Consider the following 21,232-nt stretch of genomic DNA (forward strand, 5'->3'; position numbering starts at 1 on the left):
TAGTCAAGTTCATAGCAGTATCACGAGACTTTAGATGGCGGTTTGAACATCTATAGTTTGGAAAAAATGCATCTTCCTGAGACACACAGAACAAAGCAGTTTGAGACTGGGGAGAATATATACCAAAGTGATATGACTAAGCCTACTTTATCTAAACCCTGGCAGACACACACAAACAAATAATGACATGTGGATGAAAATATACCAAATATTATAATGTTTAATTTAATCTGAATATATTCTGATCACGGGCTTCAGACTGGTCGTAAATCCGCCACATATTTTCATCTTAATCCCTAGTTATGTACGTTCCCCGATACTTTTTATGGAAATTCATTATTGTGGAATTAAAACGGACTGCTAAACGCTGATTTTTATTACCGAATTTCGAGTTTCCTTGTTATCACAAATAGAAACTTTCCCACTACTCATCTGTCTAATATGTACAGTATCCATTTTATGACCGCGGTCGGAGAAAAATCCGTTTTATGGCCGTTGCAGAAGTTAGATTACTTTAATCAGCTGGAGCAATATACGGGAACTTTTGTGTATCGCCGAATGTCTAGATCCTTGTCCTTAATTTGGATGATGAAAAAAATTGATTGGATTCTAGTTAAAAGCTTATTTATTACGGAAATTTTATTCATCATTCATAATAGCTTGCTTTCCTAGATCAGAAGCTTTTTGTTCAGTATCTCAAAGCCATAAAATCATCCGCTATTCATTAAAGCAAAAAGGAGTATATGACTGAATTTAATCAAACGAAAAACTTCTTTTGAAATTCTTCAAAACAGCGTTCAGGTGTCGAAACCAAATACCATTGTCTTTTATGGACATAAAACTTATTATATTCTCTGAGAGGATATTAAATTTATTTAGATTCGGGGTATACCCTGCATGTGTAATTGTCCTACGACTTGTAACATGTTGTCGATATTTATAATCTTTTAATTTTTGAAATCAAATCACAGTAATTATGAGTAACCTCCTTATTAATTCCTACCTTTGCGATTAATTTGAAAACGACACCAACATGAAATTAATTGGATATTGCATAATAAGGGAGATAACTCAAATTCTCATTGTTTAAAACCAATCAAGTTAATATGTAATATTATACCAATTCCAATGATATTAAGTATCAAGATAAAAGAAACGTCAAATATTTAACAATGCATATCTTCAGATATTCCATGTAAAAATAACTTTAGCTTAGAGGCAGTCCATCGATCGATTCATACTTAGGAATCAAAAACAGTAAGATCGCATACCGAATAGTCAAAGAGTTGAAGTCTTTACATTGACATATTGATGGATATTAAAAAGCCATCTACTACCATATCTATCTCTGTAATTAATAATCAATTTCAGATAAAGACAAAGTATCGAAACAAGTAGGACACAAGCCACTGTCAACATGGTACGATGTCTTTTGGTACTAATATGTGTTCTTGGTATATTTACTTATACATATAAAAAGGAGGACACACGCCCTGTCAACAACGCCCGATGTCTGTTGGTACTGATATGTTTTCTTAATATATTTACTAATAAATATAAAGAAAATATGTGTTTATAAAAATCACAAGAAATAAAAAGCATATTTTATTGTCTATGGTTTGTTTTGATCTTTCACCTGTAAAGGTGTGAGGTAGAGATTGTGATATCGTATCGTTGACTTTTATAACATAGAAAATTACACACAAGGTAATAGGATCACACCTGTAGGTACTAAAACCCAACTAAAACTAAAATAAACGAAATATAAAATCAAAATCAATGCCGGTGCGGCCTTGTCGTTCACTTCATAATACTTGTGTTGTTACAAGTAATATATGCCTAAATAATTGGTGATACGTCTATGTAAAATAAGCATTATTCGCCAAACGCCTAGCCATTAGTTTATTGACAAAAGAGGATCTTTGATAGCACTTAAAGGTAGTCATGTACTTGAAAAAAAAAATCAAACAAGAATTTTTATTTTTGTATGGCAATGCAATAGACAGTACTATGTATGTACATTTCTATTTGCATTACATGTTATCCTTTAATACGAGTGAAAAATTGGCTTAGAATATGCTAAATTAGAACTTTGTGAATGGGGTTTTAAAAATGTCCGTCTGTATATGCCTGTCTTTTTCTCGTTTACATAGACACTCGTATATATAGCATACTGATGTACGTTTAAGAATGCATTGGTTTTATAATCGTGATCATCATTTTATATAAATTCTGAATTCCGGGAGCTTGCTGTTTCATTACAACATAAATCTGTCAGTATACTGTTCGCATTAAAATGAAATCCACTTAATGGTGAATTTGGATCATATATTAACGGAACATGTAAATTATAAATTGCTGCAATACCGCTACACCTGTAAACTAATCATGGTTCGGAATGCGCTCCGAAATTTGACACCAATATCAACACCTACCCGTATTTCAGTAACAGGCAGGAAATTGAACCAGTTTTGTATCTGGGTGGTCATAAGATATTTAATTCAGAGAAGTGTGAAAATGACGATCTTGTTGAAAAATGCCTATTTTATATCGAAGCCCAGATGAGAAATTCTCTAAACTGGTCTTTTGCTACTTAATTTGTTTTTATTTGCTCATGAGTTGCAAAAAAAAAAAAACCATACACTATAGGTCATATTCCAATTTCAACTCTCCAGTTTATATGGCTTTCTTCAAACTATAGAAGTCAGCTGGTGTGCACAGCTTGCTCTTGAAAGTAAGATAACGATTTAAAAAAAAATAATAAGACCTTAAATATATGCTGTTCTAATGGGTATCATAAAAATGTTTACATATTTCCTTATGGGAATGCAAAGACACTATAATTTTTTAGTATTTTTCACAAATCCATGGAAAAATGATCGTTTTTATATATACAACATACGAAAAGTCCGAAACAGCAAAAACATATTAAAATGTTCAAATTATGATTTTATTTGCATACATATTGTTGACAGTGTAACGTATCCTTTAGTATTGCTAAAGTGAGGACCACATTGATACATTTAACATTATACTTATGAATGTTTTCTGTTCTTTTAAATGTTGTTTTGTATTGCTTATTGCATTGTATATACGTATAACACAGTTGATATGTGATATACGCCAATGAGATCTATGACATAAATAACCAAGAACAACCAGAGATGGACAACCAGGCATGGACAACTAGAGATGAACAACTAGAGATGAACAACCAGAGATGAACAACCAGAGATGGACAACCAAAAATGAACAACCGAACATGGACAACAGACATGGACAACCAGACATGGACAACCAGACATGGACAGCCAGACATGGACAACAAGAGATGAACAACCAGAGACGAACAACCAGAGATGAACAACCAGAGATGCACAACCAGAGATGAACAACAAAAAATGAACAACCGAACATGGACAACCAGACATGGACAACCAGACATGGACAGCCAGACATGGACAACCAGACATGGATAACCAGACATGGACAACAAGAGACGAAACAAACAGAGATGAACAACCAGAGATGAACAACCAGAGATGCACAACCAGAGATGAACGAACAAAAATGAACAACCGAACATGGACAACCAGACATGGACAACCAGACATGGACAGCCAGACATGGACAACCAGAGATGAACAACCAGAGATGGACAACCAGACATGGACAACCAGAGATGAGCAACCAGAGATGAACAACCAGAGATGAACAACCAGAGATGAACAACCGGAGATGAACAACCAGAGATGAACAACCAAAGATCTTCCATCATTACCCAAATCCCAAATACAAAAAAATAAAATAGACTTAGATATTATGACACAATACAACCAAAGCACTAAGATAAGACACAATACAACCAAAGCCCTAAGATAAGACACAATACAACCAAAGCCCTAAGATAAGACACAATACAACCAAAGCACTAAGATAAGACACAATACAACCAAAGCCCTAAGATAAGACACAATACAACCAAAGCACTAAGATAAGACACAATACAACCAAAGCACTAAGATCAGACACAATACAACCAAAGCCCTAAGATCAGACACAATACAACCAAAGCCCTAAGATCAGACACAATACAACCAAAGCACTAAGATCAGACACAATACAACCAAAGCACTAAGATCAGACACAATACAACCAAAGCACTAAGATCAGACACAATACAACCAAAGCACTAAGATCAGACACAATACAACCAAAGCACTAAGATCAGACACAATACAACCAAAGCACTAAGATCAGACACAATACAACCAAAGCCCTAAGATAAGACACAATACAACCAAAGCCCTAAGATAAGACACAATACAACCAAAGCCCTAAGATAAGACACAATACAACCAAAGCCCTAAGATAAGACACAATACAACCAAAGCCCTAAGATAAGACACAATACAACCAAAGCCCTAAGATAAGACACAATACAACCAAAGCACTAAGATAAGACACAATACAACCAAAGCCCTAAGATCAGACACAATACAACCAAAGCACTAAGATCAGACACAATACAACCAAAGCACTAAGATAAGACACAATACAAGACAAACACTTATAGACGCCAATCAACTACTGAAATAGGGCAGGCAGGATTACACACCCTCTTTGTTCAAATCTCGATCAGTTGAAAATCAAGAGGTATATTGAACTCTGTCGCTTCCATCTAGTTATGGAGGTGATATAGTCTATGTGGTCGTGTGGTCTAGAACGCCGGGAATAGTGCAAGACGATTTGGTGCCACGATATCTCAGAAGCATGAGTTCGAATCCCGACCAGAGAAGAACAAATATTTCCTCCCACACATTTACAGATCAATTGTTGGGCTGCTATTTAGACAAATTATATAAATATATATATACACACAAAAAACAAAAGTTGATACTAATTGATGTACGTGTGAGTTTATGTAATGCTAATGTTTATTTTTAAATTTGGTAGCAATCTTTTAATTTTGATTTTTTTAACAATAAAATATCATTATCTTCATCTTCATCTTTTACCAAGCAAAAATAAAGAGTCAAATATAAAGCAGGATGTTACAGATCTTAACAAACGGCACGTGTTAATGCAGATGACAACAACATATCGCCAGGGAGGGTATCGTATCAAATAATCAGCATTTAATTAAAATACTGTAGCAACAGATTCATTGAATGACATATGTATGATATAATTCTCTCTTTAATGAAAGATCAGACGGTATCTACAACGAAAACTGGTATATTGACATTTACTGGGGATCCATGTCGCCTTCAAACAACAAACAGAAATCCTACTAGGCTCCCAGTATATATACCTTAGACTGCCAAGTTATTTAAAGAAAGAAAGAAAAGCAAGAAAAAGACGCAACCTAAAATTATAATATTTATATTTTTTACTTTATTCAGATTTTATATCAAGTGCTATTAAATGATATCATACTGGAGAGATATATCCCGGTAAATCTTGCCAGGGTATAAGCGCTCATATACCGGTACTTTTTGAACAACCCAGAAGATCACAATAGAAATTAATGTTGAAATCAGGGTAGTCCTGTTCAATATAATTGTTATTTTTGGTTTCACAGAAGAAGTAGGGTCATTTTCTATGTCTATATTTATATCCCCTTAGTCCATGTCACCTTTGAAGATCCCGAATAATATATATAATATATAAAATTGAGAATGAAAATGGGGAATATGTCAAAAAGACATCAACCCGATCAAAGAGCAGATAACATGTATGTTAATAAATAAACTAAATGCAATTTCAGGAGGTGTCAAAGAAAAAGAATCAATTTAGGTGACTTAGCAAAATTTTAATACGTTTCCGCATACATCGCTATAGCTTTCATTCGTTTTGCATAAAACTTACATATTTTGCATTCATTCTTTAAATCAAAACATATGGTTATATTATGTCTTGCTATTATTTAAAACATTGTATTTCTCCAAATGAAAAAAATCTCGGTGTTATGTTTCAAATTGCTGATCCATGGGCGTTAACGGTACAGAAGCAAGAAGGTCTGCTTCGCAATATTGAGTCCAGCACTCTACAATTATGCAGTAACACCTATCGTCCTTTTAAACCGTATCCAATTACGCGAAATAAAATAGTTCGGACACCCTACTGTACTGATATAATCTAACCCTTGAACCTTCCTCTGTCGGTCTTTCACTATTTCGTGATATACGGGTATATTATATCGTATTTGAATTTTTACAGATTATAAAATCGACAAAACGGTATTGAAAGAAAAGGAGATCAAATGACAGAAAATGTAATCATTCGGAAAAAATATTTTGCTCGAATTGCTAGATATGTTTCGCTCGATTATGATTCACCTTAATTAAATAGTTTACTCATCAATTAGTATTACCCGAGTCAACCATATGGTAAATTTAACGTAAATATCTGACATTTTTCACGTTACGTAGTGTTTTCTTTTTAAAGGGTTTGAAAACATTATACCAAGCAAAATAGATAATGGTATAAAATGTATATGTTTAATCAGTAACATCAAAGCTGCACATGCATTTTAAATACCAAAACTCTGCAATTTAATACATACTGTTAAATATCTTGTACTACTTAATGTTCTCGAAGAGTACTTTTTTGTTATATGAAGTAAAAGCTTTCAGTCTCAATATGGGGTTGATATAAGCATCGAGAGAACAGCAGTTTTAAAATAAAACTATAAATGTATGATCAGCGTTTCAGTTTGTCCGACTAGCGATTCTGAAACAACCTACACCTACAGTAGTTGCTCCTTTCTAATTTTATTGTATATTACACCTACAAGTTCGTTTGATAGTAAAAAAATTGTGATTCCAAAAATGAAACTCAAGAAACATTTATTCCTACTCTAAGTCGTCCTCAACAAAAGAGAATATTGTCAATAAGATTCACTCATCATAGATACCAGGATTAAAAATTTTGTACGCAAAATGCGCGTTTCGTTTTCCAAAGACTCGCCAATGACGCTCGAATTAGGAAAGTTAAAAGGCCAAATGAAGTACGAAGTTGTCAACTGTGCCTGGATGAATCGTTACCTAGATTTCTTGTGCATTTACACAATTCACAATCTAAATGCATCATTTTGACAATGCCAATGATAAAGCCATGATCACCTGGTTGGTGGTACCTAAACGGGGACGTGTAGTTCAACGACAGAAATACGAACTTAGTATAGTATAATGTCGATCTAAGTTACCATGAAACTTTGTTCTTGAATATCAATCGTCAAATTCGCTCGGTTCCGGTGGTGAATTGTATTCAAAGAGTAAGAGCTTTTAGTTCCTTGTTATGAAAGATTTCGCAAAAAAAAATGAAAATGTTTTGGAGCGTTTGATTTGTAAGCTGTGGGTTAAATCAAACTTGTCTACCATGGCAGCCAACAAAAAATAATTATCGGACAAATATTCTTCCTGATAGTGCTACCACACGCTTAGAACACACAGAGTATATAGTGTTTGACACCAATCTCTACGAAAAACATAAACTTTTTATAACAAACATAAAAATAATCTTAAATCTCGCATTACTCCCCAGCATATCAAAATCAACTCTTTTACAGTGACATAATACGAAGCATTAAATAATATATCGTATGATTTAAAAGCCTATCAGATTACGCATTTTATTGGTTGTTCAACTGCATACCTCATCAAACCAACATGCATTTCATGTAACTGGTAAAGATTTGGTGAACTTAAACCTGTACTTGGTTAACAGATATGCACATAAAAAAACAGTTATTGTTATTTTGTAGGTCGGGACACTAATGTGTTCATTTACTCATTATTTCTTCGTTAATTACCATTATCATTTCTTCTTTCATTTTCTCTATGTGCAAGTTAATTACACCATCGAGGGTTGTTGGTTTATATGTCTATGTAATGTTTTGTTAAGGGAGATAACTTTTACCGATTAACATGTAACGGAAGCATTTCCGGTTTGAGAAGAGAGTTAACCCTCCTATTTCTAAATTCAATTACAGAAGAAAAGACGAATATACACGCGATTTGGTTGCATCTTTTAAAAGATATGTTGACTTACAGAAACGAAAATTTAAAATTCAAATTTAAGGAAAATCATCTGTTAAAATAGATGACTGTCAAGCAGATATTGCTTCATTTATTATGAATGATAGTTCAAAGGTAGCTCACTTTCAGAATTTGTTCTGCTCTTTCACTGAAAGTCGCAGAAGGAGACATCAATTTAGTCTATGAGCTGGCCTGATGGCAATCAAATGAATTATTGATGTGTATCCGGAATGACCAAGATGGACACTGTCCACATACGGAACAATCAATAGTTTCACCACTATACTTAATAGGATACCGGTGTAGCTGCTCCTTAGGTATCCAACATTATTTGTTTCAATGAAGAAAGATTGAAAATTTAATGAAGATTTTAATAATAAAAAAAAACCACAGAGGCAATAATGTACACACACACTTAATTCTTTAAAACGTTTTTGTTTTGTTTTGATTATTTTGTAATTTTTTTTGTGCAAAGAATAAAATAAACTCTCTAAACACAAGTAAAATGGCAAAAAATGTAAGCAGCCATTTCTTTACCAGGATAGCAGATCTAACGTATATATTTAATTAATATTCCTTTAAAATGGAAAACTATGTCAGGAACGCGATGGGAAAAGACGTCACAGAAGTTTGAAATAAGCTAAACCGGTTCTCGCCGAGGTATAAAAGACTACATTAATAACAAATGCATGTGCTAAATTAGATTTTTAATAATTTACACATTATTAAGTAGATTGTATCATTGATATTATCTCTTAGTTATATGGTGTATGTCCTTGGTAAGAACATTATTATATATCCTGTACTCGTTACATATACGTGTGCTGAGAAACTATATATAATTGGTGCATGTTGGTTCATGTGTATATCACGAAACTTCGTAAATTTTGAATCCCACCTGCATCTTATGAGGAGTTCATTTCAGAATCTAGAAATACTATGCTTAAAACGTTTTAACAGGTTTTTTTTTTTTTTAAAGAAAATAACACCATTTTGCCATGGTGATTAAAATGCTTTGCTCTGAATAGCAATGTTCACACTATAAAATTGTATAAAGTTTTTTTTTTATTCTTATACAATCTCTGATGATTTATGGAAAATGTGCATTTAAACATAATAGTAAATAACCATTTAGGAAGACTAAATAAAAATTATCTGCTTTAAATAGTAGTGCAAAGTTTTTAAAACTTTCTTACAATATGCTTTGAACTACACACATTTTCCCCGTCATATCAATGTTTTGCACAGATTAATGTTATTTTGCTTTTTGGGCTAATTTAAAAATATTTTAATTCGAGTGATAATGCTCTATTTATACATTTAAACGTAAAAATGTGAAGACACTGTAGAACTTCGACGGTGGTTTTTTACGCCACACAGACTCGCGGTCGTAAATCTTATTCCTTCTCCCTCCAGACTTCAAATTTAAAAGATACGTTCGCCATTAATATACCCCTTCAGGCAGCCCAACATTGAAGAAATTACGACCTACAAGAAAATATCAAAAACACTGCATGTAAATTGCCCTAATTATACTTTTGAGTATATGATTCATATACATAATATTTCTAACTTTCCTTGGTTGTGTAAACTTTTTAAATAAGCCGAATATATATGTTTGTTGTTTCATTTCGGCGTTTGAAGATCATTTTATCCTTGGTAAAAAGAACGAACTTAAAGGATCTGCTTTTTAATGAATGTAATCGTGATAGTCTAAAATTATATTTCACAATTCTTGTCACAATACGTGGAGTTAATATTCAATTCCAACAAATTTATTTATTCTATTTTAAATTATTTATTTTTCTCATTTTATTACAAAATTAAACAATATTTTCCTTTTATCGACAAGTTAAATCATATTTTAGTTTAAAAGTTACCAGCTTTTTTTCAATGTTTAACAATTGATAATGTAAACTTTCATCTCATATTTTTTGTTTAATTTACTAATATTTGACGACCAAGACTTGTCTTGTAGAAGAGAGAATGAGAAATATTATTAGAATCAATATAGAATATTCTATTCCGTCAAAGTATTTTTCCATTCCGAGAATATTGTTTAAAATGTTATTTGATATTAAATTTCCATGTGTTGTACTAGTATTTAAAAAAAATGTTAATGTGATTCTGAAAAAAATTAAATGAAAAAGTTCCTGTTTAAATGTATAATTAATTCTTTCTGTCACACTTCATGCAACAGGATATGCAGGTCACAACGTGTGTTTCAAAAGACATCTTAAACCATGTGATTTTATAAATAAAAAGAAAACAAAAAAATAATAATAATACTAACTTTGTGGCATAGAATTATAAATTAAAACCACCTAAAACACAGAAAGCATGTTAAAAACATCATCGCATTTTTCTTACATTACAGAAGTCTCGTCATAACATCCATTTAAGTCATAAATCAATTTAATACACTTCCATGGTGAGAAGAAATTATCTTTTCGGTAGACCTAGCTTATGAAAAATTAACGGGCCCACCAATGAGGTCTCATAAATAATGAAAACACATTTGTAGAAACATTAGTATAAAACGTCCATTAAATAGGATGCAGCTTCCATATTTTCTGATTGAGATATATATTTTTAATATTAAATGGGGTTTGAAAACATTATAAATACCCGTCTCATTGTATATTCAAATAAATATTTTTTTTCACTTTGAAATTTTTTATATCTATGTTTTATTTTACTTTACAATTTTATTTTTTAATCTACATCTCAAAAGAGATATAAGTTGGCAGGATGTAAACAGAATAATTAGAAAATTGCTAAATTCAAAACAGAATTTGACCAAAAAACCGCGAGTGCCCTTACAGAAAACAGAATGAGAGAATAGGGAATGTCTCGGTTGTTTTTATTTGTAAACATCCCTGTTACTCAACGTCGGACTATAAAGTGGCCATTACACCAAACCATAAACTGGATCCAGCTTCGTATACGCCAAATTGTCTTAAAATCAACTCAAATTACAGTGTAACTACTACATTAAAACATTTTATAACTGCACTTTACTGAAAGCAATAAACTAAATCCCGCCTCCGTTATTACAACCCTTTAGCAATGTTCTGTAAAGAAAATACATAAAATATCCGTCGTTATAAAATACTATGTTTCTTATCGCTGGGTATTCCTTGTAAATACAAAACTTGTTCTGGTTTTGGAGAAAAAAAATCGAAACTGCAGGAAAACATTTGTGAAATGAAGTAAATATTCTGACGTGCACCGATAGTTTTTCAAAAGCTAAAACATGGAGTGTTATGGATAAATTGGAAAAAAAATTGTTACCTGACAGTGTTTGTGCAGTGTCCAGCTTCTCAGGTCTGCCAGATTGCATGTCCAGCAAGATGTACTACTCCGACATATCGAGGATTGATTTATATTACTGTTGCTCGGGATACAATATCAGTGAAGGTACTAGTATTTCCGATTATCAACAACATTCACAGTGCGACATTTAAAAAATGGGCATAACGTATATTATTTCAATATGCATTATTATGTTGACGTGTTACATTTGAATATATCGCCACTGATCTATACGTGCATACAGAAATCAAATACACATTTTTCAATGTAACTAAACTTCCGCTGCAAGAAGTAGGTCCTGATACAAGTGGATCATTACGAGCACCGTACGGCCTTTCTCCTATGGCATGTGTTTATTAAGCTCAGCATTCACGCACCTGCTTTTTGATCGTATGATAACTTGTACCTTTTAATTCTTATTTGCCACCATTATGATACAGAAATCGGTATATAATTTTTGAATTTAAATATCAGTTGTGAAGATGGATTCGTTTACAAGGTTGAACTACCGAATTGTCGGCTTATACTCAAAGTAAGGGTCTCGACAAACGGATAAATCGGAACATGTTATTATCAGACTTAATGAAAAAATAAAAGTAAATGTTTCCAATGATAAAACGTGTTATTTTGTATGATTTTACAAAGTAAGTACACTATTTTTATTCTCTAACTCTTGGAATTGTACAAATTAACGTTTGATCTCTCAACTGAAACATTCTTGACATTTTTTCCTGATTTTCGTGAATGACTTTATTCTTGTGAAATATCTGCTTATTAATGGAATAAGTTTGTTTATATTTTTTGTTTATTATCAAATATTTAAATAACTTCTCAAAATAATAATAATAAATGCCTTATTCATAATAATAATAAGGCATTTATTATTATTATTATTATTATTATTATTATTATTATTATTATTATTATTATTATTATTATTATTTTCATTTTTTTTTATTATCATTACTTGATTATTGTTTTAAATATGGCAGATTATTCTATCAATATATTTCACAGTTTTATTGAAGTTTTTTTTTTTATTGCAAAGCCAGGTCTAATTTATTATATCAATACAATTACACTTTTTTTTTACAATTGTGACAAATTTTAAGACATTATTTACTTATATTTAATATCAAAGTACCAACTTCTTCGAACTGAATAGTTGTGAGACAATTCAAAATATGTTTGTTTTTAAACCACAGGTTTGTTTAATTTTCAAAAATAAATTTGGTAAAATATTTTTTGGAATTTTTATCAACAACAAGTTTTCCTCCCTTTTCCAAGGAGATTTATCTACCATAACCTCAATGCATTTTTAAAGTATTAATATTGTATTTTAATGTCTGCCTCCGAATTCTAAGATGCAAGTTATGTATTTACATCATCTATGTCGGATTACCTTGTCCATTTCCATGTATATTTCATTCAGAAATTGAAATTGCTCCCCTGCCTCTCTGCTTTCACCCTTCTAACAATTTTCGAGCTTAAAGATTTGACTCAATGGTGTTTTCTTTGAAAAAATAATCGGTTAATCCACTGGTTTTCACTATCGATTTAAGTACAAAATAAAAACAACAAAAATGAATAAAACAATTCGATGTTTTTGAATGATAAAAAGTTGAAAAGTTGTTTTTATATTATTTATATTTAAAAAAATGAATAAAATTTGTCCTCTCTTAAAAAACCCGACAAAGTATATATGTACATTTATACGATTTGTTTATCTATTTTACAATACCTTTTATATTACATAGCCACCTAAACAGCTACTTTCCATGAATAAAGTATACACAAAAGAGAATTGTGTCGGTAATAAACATTATATATAAACAAATAGATTTTAATCTTGGGACCGAGCAAAAAAAATCATCCATATTCACAATGCAATTAAGTTCAATTTTAATGAAATATAAGGATTCTGAAAATCAATAACGTTGTCAGCTTTTCCTTGGGATTTCCATTAAATAATCCGAAATAAGCTTATTTTTATGATTTTAAAATTCTCAAAACGCTCACAATTTTAAATTAAAAAAGGAAAATGCATTTTTTTTTAGTTCATGGGAAGTAAATCCTCTTTTTGCAGTAATGGAGTGTCATAATTATTCTTGTTCAAATATTAAGAATAAACAATAGGAAATAAAGAATGAGCGAAAAGAAAGAACAGAAACGCAAAACCTTCAGAAACATTTCTTAGTCCTGCTCAAGGTTGGATACCATTCGGATAATCAGTTTGTTGACATTGGCTATCTATTCTTGAATTTTTGCCTGTTCTAAAAGACAGGAAAAGTATTTGCTGAAATCTACATCACTCTTCATGATATTATGAACCCATAGTAATTTCTTGCAGCATGTGTAAACGGCAGGGGCATGACAAAACATACTAACGTCAAATGGACATAAGAGTTTGATTTGAAATGACAAAGTAAGATTGTCTTTAGGGAGCTACCGTTTGATTTTTATGGGGGGGCTAGGATAAAAAATTTTGTCCTGCTTTTTTTTAGTTGTACCTTTTTATTTTTTACTCTATTCGGTCCTGCCTTTTTTTTTACTAGTCTATCCTGACTCTTTTTACACAAATTGTCATCCTGCCTTTTTTTTTAACAAGTTTCTCATCCTACCTTTTTTTTTACTCAAAACTCCTGTCCTGCCTATTTTTTTTCAAATTTCATCCTAGCCCCCCCCCCCCCCCCCCCCATAAAAATCAAATGGTAGCTCCCTTAGAGAGAGGAGAAATATAACAAGGGGACATGTAAAATTCACAAGTTGGAGAGAAACCGACAACACCATTGAATGAAGGTTGAGATATTGATGAAAGTTACATATTTGTGTAAACCCGTGTACCTGTTTACTTAATAAAATTGAGAATGGGAATGGGGAATATGACAAAGAAACAACAACCCGACCATAGAGCAGACAACAGTCGAAGGCCACCAATGTGTCTTCAACGCAGCGAGAAAATCCCGCAACTGGAGATGGTCCTCAGCTGGTCCCTAAATATAAATGTGTACTAGTTCAGTAAATATGGACGTGACACTTAACTCCAAAATATATATTTGAACTAAAATTTAAAAAAAAACATACAAAAGTAATAAATGCTAAAAGCTCCTGAGTGACCCCGTACAAGCAAATCTTTCTCATTAAAGTAGCTTTAGAAAGTGTTAAGGCGAAAAATACTAAATTTTACAAATATAGAATGTGCCAAACTGCATGGAACTATGGCTCTACTAAAGATTGATATTCAATTTATCGAAATCAATATTTCATGGAGTAAGTCATGACAGACAAAGAGGTATTGACCAGCGTAAACATACTTGTCCCAGAACATTCATATAGAAAAACCATTTCACAAAACAAAAGTTAAAGGAGATTTGATATGCTATAAAATCTCTATGTCACTGCGCCAGATTGTACGTCAATATAATTCAATTGTTGATATTTTTGTGCAAAATTTGAAATTCTATACCATCATTTGAAGTTTTTATTAATTCTTAGATAGTAAAAATATCGTAAAAATACCATAAAGAAAGCGATTTCCAGTTCAAATAAGAGCCTTCACTTCTACAGTGGACATAAAGTTAATATGCATGAAGATACATAAAAATAGGAAACAATGGCGTTCGATCTACAAATCGATGCATTCTGGCTAAAATTGGCATCCAAATGTGTTCATTTATATTCGCCGACAAGGACATAAAACGAAATTAGAGGTCATTTGTACTGACCGTAAGGCATATCTAAAAGAACAAATATCACCTGGTAATATGATAGATATTTGAATGGAACTCGCCATTGCTTAGACTTAAAGCAATGAAAATTTGAAACACACAAAACGAGATATTAATCTATATTTCAACCTCATATCAATCTGCAATCTTCTTTCTGAGGTATATGGTCAAATCAAAAGCAGTTTAGCCTGACTTCCATATCTCATTTTCAAAACAACATCAAAATCGACTGTGAAAATATTTTAGAAGGAATCCCCTTAAACACATCTACAATTATTCATGATTTTATTCCTGGTTTTGAGTTGTTATCGTCTTATATCTAAACCTGTCGTATTGAGGCATCTCCATTTCTTAATTGAACAATTCATAATTATTTATTACACCATCTCAGTATATGAAAGCCAGGTATCAAAAACTTTATGCTAAAAATAAATAAATTTAATCGCGCACTTTATTGTTTCTTTATGTAAAAACGAATTACTTGAGTTCCGAATGTAGAGATATAATATTTCACCTTAAACTTTTATGTGTACCATTACCGTGACATATTAAAACATAGTTTTACTGTAAACATTTGATATACAAACCAGATAAATATGTCAATACTCACTGAACTAGTTTACTCTCTGAAAGACGTTTGTTCCATAGTATCTAGGCATGCTGGGTATCAGAACAGCCGTTTTCGTCCATTTGAGGTGATCACATGTAAATGGTCATTTAAGCAACAGGGGATAAAAGAGGGGCGAAAGATTCCAGAGGGACATTCAAACTCATAGATAGAAAATAAAATAGATGAAACGTTAGGATCGAACAGAATGATTGCATTCAAATTCAATTGTAATTGCGATTTTTTTTATTTGTTCATCTTTTTTTAAATCCTGAAAGTGTTTAAACTAATGGCAGCATTAGAAATAGTTGAATTATACTACAATCAGTGCCATCAGACACAACTCGACAGAAAACTTCCAGCTGACATTCACGTTTGTAAAAATTTCCTGAATAGCAATTTACTGAATCAACATCATCTATTTTAACCAAGATGAAGGTGTCTTCACTGTATTTGCAATTTTGAGGTTATCAACTGAAGGGCCGGTCTTTTCTAAACATTTGAATTTAGTTACATAATATTTTACGTATTTTTAGTTTTTGAGAAGTACAATTAAACACTTACAAAAAATGCACAATGGACGCATTGAACTAAAAGTCGTTTGGAAGTGACAAGTTGCTTTGTAAATGAAACTATCCTCTTACTATGATGTAAGAGGTCATAAACTATGGTTATGTGACATCATCGAAACATTTCGAATTAGTCCAATCAAAATTCACCTTATCTGTTTCCTCATCGTTGTTGGGGCAACAATTTACAGCATCGATCAACATGTAAAACGAGGAGAAAATTGAAAATAAACACAATTGTATGTATTTACACTGATCATTCTGAATTTTTACATCAGACTGCAATTAGGAAACCTAATTTTTGATTATTATTGTTGACACAAATTTTAATTTATTAAACATTACAGATTTTAGCAACCATGTGACGACATAAAATTTCAAAGCTATTTCTTGTTTATCGCAAATTTAACCTTTTTCATTAGCTCTATTTGTTTCCAATAACTTTGATCTCAAATACAGAAAATTCAATTTCATTTAGTTGCCAAAGACCCTGATAATTTGTATGTTTTATTTGCCATCTAATTAGAATGATATATTCAGAAATTAACACACCTTTTTATTTAAGCATTGTATTTGGCTTTTAAATACCACCTAGTGCGCAAGCCTTTGACTAAAGCCCGTATCAATAAAAACGTGCATAAACTATTCCTTTTCCACTGTGTGTAAATGGTGTTTGTTTAGCCCGCGGATTGCTTCCCGCCGCTAGCTTTTTATACGAAAATTACCAGGCCACCCCGAATGGTCGTAAGTCATCTTAAGTTGTCAAAAATTCACTCGAATGAGACTAGAAACAGTCATTTATGATTTGATAACACAAGTTATACATAATATTTGATATGAAATTATGATGGGGTATAATGGAAAACGTAGATCACACAGAAAGACAAGCCTCTTTGAAAATACATATGTAACAATTTATCCTGATTAACAAGTGGGAATGAAAACTGGAAGGCTCGTTTGGGGTTTTTTCATTTTGCTGAAAAAGTGATTTTAAAGAAATTTTACCTTTTAAAGCGTGATCGAATTCCCGCAATTTTATAACCGTTAAAACCGCTTACCCATTGACTGACTATGTTGTGTCGATTTGCATATATTTAATGCATAAGCAGATGGGGAAAAGTTAAATCTAGTTTACCGACGGAAATGTTCTGAAAGAGAACACACTGGGGTATAGTCGGGAAATATTGAGTACCGATGAGCATGGTAAGTAGGGTAGGTGTAGTCGGGAAATATCGCCTACCACTGAGCATGGTAAGTAGGTTAAAAACTATTATCTTGCAAAGAACGGCGCACAGAACTTCAGGTTTCCTTTTGCGTCTTTGAAGCGTGCCACTTAAACGTTCACATTCTGGCATGTGATAGTTGTGTATTGATACGGCTTAGGTACGACTTAGGGCCTAAATAAACAAGAGTATATTACCACCGGACATGAGAAGTCTAGGTAGCTGTAAATTTAAAAGAAGCTTTCTTTTTTCACATTTGATACTCTACAGAGATGCTAGTGTTTGGAATACTATAGTAATCAGTATTATGTACAAATGGGACAACGAAGAAGAAAACAAGTATAAACATATTTTGTATTTTCGTGTCGTGTTGTTGCTGTCTCGTGAATATTTCACATCTCATTTTTCATATTTAGAAATAAATCCCAAGTTTGTTATGTAATGTTACTCCAATTTTTGGGACGTTCAAATCATATGAGAATTCCGAAAGAATATATCCAAGAAAACAATGACGGTCTCTTAAAATCACCTTATTTCCTTTATCTCTTTTGTTGTGCTTATTTAACTACAATTCACTATACGATCTGTCTATTTAATAGATATTTATAAAGCAAAGATATATTCTGTCCTTCAAGAGCCTACGTCTGGTAATAAACAAGATCTTGAGAGAGATGTACAGCTGTTCTAGATGAGGACTTTTTAGATTCAAAATTACTTTGATATGCTTTATGACTTCATAAATTAGTAAAGACCACCAGTCTATATCTTTAATTCCAAATAGCCATTTATAATATATAATTTTCATAATAATAATTTTGAATTGAAACGAAAGACTTGTATGAATTAAACAAGCATTTTGAAAACTACTATTGTTCTTATACACAAAAAACAACAATATTCTATTAATAAACCGTTCTTGCTGAAATTCTTTAAGATTCTAAAATATTTTTGCTTTCATTAGCGAATACCAAAATTCTTGTTCATATTGGTATCATTGGGTAGGGCGCCAACGATTATGTTTATTTCAGACAAACATCGTAAACAATGCTAAAGTTTTTTTTCATATATACTGACGCCTAATTTTCTTTCAAGTTTTCCATGGTTATTGAAAAACAGCAACTGATACACAAGTTACCAATTGGTCAACATGTGCAACGAAAGTTTTGAGTCAAGAAAGCTCGCAATACAAAAATTAATAAAAAAATAATTTCTTCTTTTGATCTAAGCTCACATAAATGCGTTTAGTATAATAGATATCCCAATAACTCACACCATGAAACGAAAACTGACAAAAGTAATTTCTCTCGTCGTTTTTTTGAAGTCACGTTGTTTAAAGGGAGGAAAATTTGAAATGGAATAAAGGACACTCTTATTAATAGTTAAAAGGAAACTTTATATCAAATTGCTTAATGCACATTGCAATCTAATACTAGTAATCAAGGCAGACAAATCAGGCGTATTTTTCATTTTTTTCTCTCTGAAATTGAGCTTTTGTCTTCCAGAGCAATTTACATTTTCAATTCTTCCATCTAAAAAAACATCCCTAGCACCTTAGAAAGTTCTCCTACATTTTTGAAATAGACCATCAACTCCAAAAATCAATCAATCATAACCTAAGAAAATCTAGAATTAAAAACAATGAGGACCGAAAAAAAAATGAAACCGGAAATTCTGCGAGTATACATATTGACCAAAAGTTCTTCCTAGCGTTCCATAATTTGTCTAGATGTGATAGGGTCTGTCCATCTTTTCCTTCTTTAAAACAACAAAAAGAGGCGAAAGATACCAATTTTTTAGGGACATTTAAACTTAGTCGAAAATAAACTGACAACTCCATGTCTAAAAATGAAAAAGACAAACAAAAGTACACAACACACAACATAGAAAAATTAAAGACTGAGCAACACGAACCTAACAAAAACTGGATGAGATATCGTATGCTCCGAAAGGGTAAACATATCCTACTCCACATTTGGCACCCGTAGTGTAGCTTAATTATTTATGTCGAATTTATAACAGGAGACGCATTACAGTCTTTTATACGATAGACCCTAAGTTTCATTTAAAAAAATGTATTGTTGGAAATAATGAGGATACAGCAATACAATTTTTGCTATGTGAAAAATAATACAGTAGAAAAAGCATAATGCGTTCAGATATATGGAAAAGATTTTGCGAACGTTCTTTTAATCCAGTCTCTGGATAAGGAGGCATTCGTCACAACTCGGCTGTTTCCGTACCGTAATCTAACGAGAGTAGCGGATTCACCGAGTATTGCCGATTGGATAAAGAGGATCAGTATGCAAGAGCAGACGAATGAATGTAAGAACGATCTAACAGACGAACGGACACAACGACCACTACACACTACAGCTCCAGTAAGCGGGGTATCCAAAATATATAAACACCAGATAAATCTTTAATAAAAACGCAACGGTGAGGAAATCTTTGATAAAGTCAGATTTTGTTTTCTAGATACAAAGACGCACATTGCTAGGAAAGTAAGGACCAATAAATTCCCAATTAACAGACGTTTGACACAGTGGTGAACAATTAAAAAAACAATTTTACTCCACAGAAGAAAAAAACAAAAACCGCGCTAGAAATATTGTTTTACAAAAAGACCGACAAGTGTTTTCAAAAGATTTCATATATACTTTAGAAGTGCCAATCTTTCAACCGTGATAGATCTTTAAGTTTATAACCCTGCTATCTTTGGATATTATTTAATACTATCTTATACCCATTACCCTCAAGAAAAACCCCAAGCGTATTTATATCCTAGATCAGCGAATACTTATTAGCTATACTTTTTCCTATGCTTATATCTGAATAGTGACTTCTTTCTGGACAACACAAAAAAGTTCAAAATAATTTGAAGATCAATGCTAAATATATTTTTTATTTTTTTATTTCAGTTGTGTGGTCTAAAAAAGAAACTTTAAATTTACTAAACTCATAGAATCTTTAAAATGATTCAATTCTAATTTCAAAAGCACCACCAGGGAAACACTGAAGTGACACGCGATTAAGACAGTTTCACACTTAGCTTTATCAAAAGACTATACCAGAAAACCAGATTTGGAGTGTGTAGTAACCAAGTGAAAAGTGGAAAAACTGTATTTGGGCAATCACAGTTAAGTGGGTGTAGTGTCTAAGGTGAAACATTGAAGTTTCATTATATCTCATGTGATTTTTCGAAGGATGCTACCATTTCCAGAGCACCCGATATTAAAATAAGAAGATTTGAGTATAACAAACTGGACTAATTGTATAACCCAGCAGTATCTGAGGTACCAACGCAGTATTAACGGGGAAATCCAATACTAAGACACGTCGAATCAAGAAAGAATATGGCAAATATCTGACAACAGTCTTAGTAACATACTTGTTTAAAGTCTTGTTTTTTTGGTGTTTTATATTATAAGAGAGTGTTGTTTAAAAAAAAACATTCAATTTAGTGTCCACTAACCATATAGATAGGAACAAACATCACCGATAACCCAAAAAAAAAATGACCCACAGGATGGGACAAGAGAAGTAAAGAAATATTACATTTTGTACCAAATCTATCTCTGAGTGGAGCCATCATGGTATACAGAGGCCACGGTAACTTAAGTTATGCAGCTTGTCCTCTAGACAAAAATATCAGAACTGCTTTGAGGATTATACAGATAATATTAGATTACATAGCTTATATATAATACACGTGAACATTTTAGACGCTAGATTGAAAACAACCGAATCT

General features: G+C 32.1%; 1 protein-coding gene across 3 annotated transcripts in view; it reads right to left on the minus strand.

Annotated features, from left to right (window-relative positions):
• LOC139511966 (homeobox protein php-3-like) overlaps positions 1 to 21,232 on the minus strand; it is a 67,438-nt gene that overhangs the window by 19,801 nt on the left and 26,405 nt on the right. Inside the window, exon 1 of one of the 3 annotated variants that reach the window (XM_071299203.1) lies at positions 11,337 to 11,682. The exons of the other annotated variants lie outside the window; for them this stretch is intronic. The gene's annotated coding sequence lies outside the window, so the exon portion shown is untranslated. Of the gene's footprint in view, positions 1 to 11,336; positions 11,683 to 21,232 lie in introns of those variants that run through there. 3 annotated transcript variants of the gene reach the window in all.

Source organism: Mytilus edulis, chromosome 2 (assembly GCF_963676685.1).
Source record: "Mytilus edulis chromosome 2, xbMytEdul2.2, whole genome shotgun sequence".
Lineage (NCBI taxonomy): Eukaryota > Metazoa > Mollusca > Bivalvia > Mytilida > Mytilidae > Mytilus > Mytilus edulis.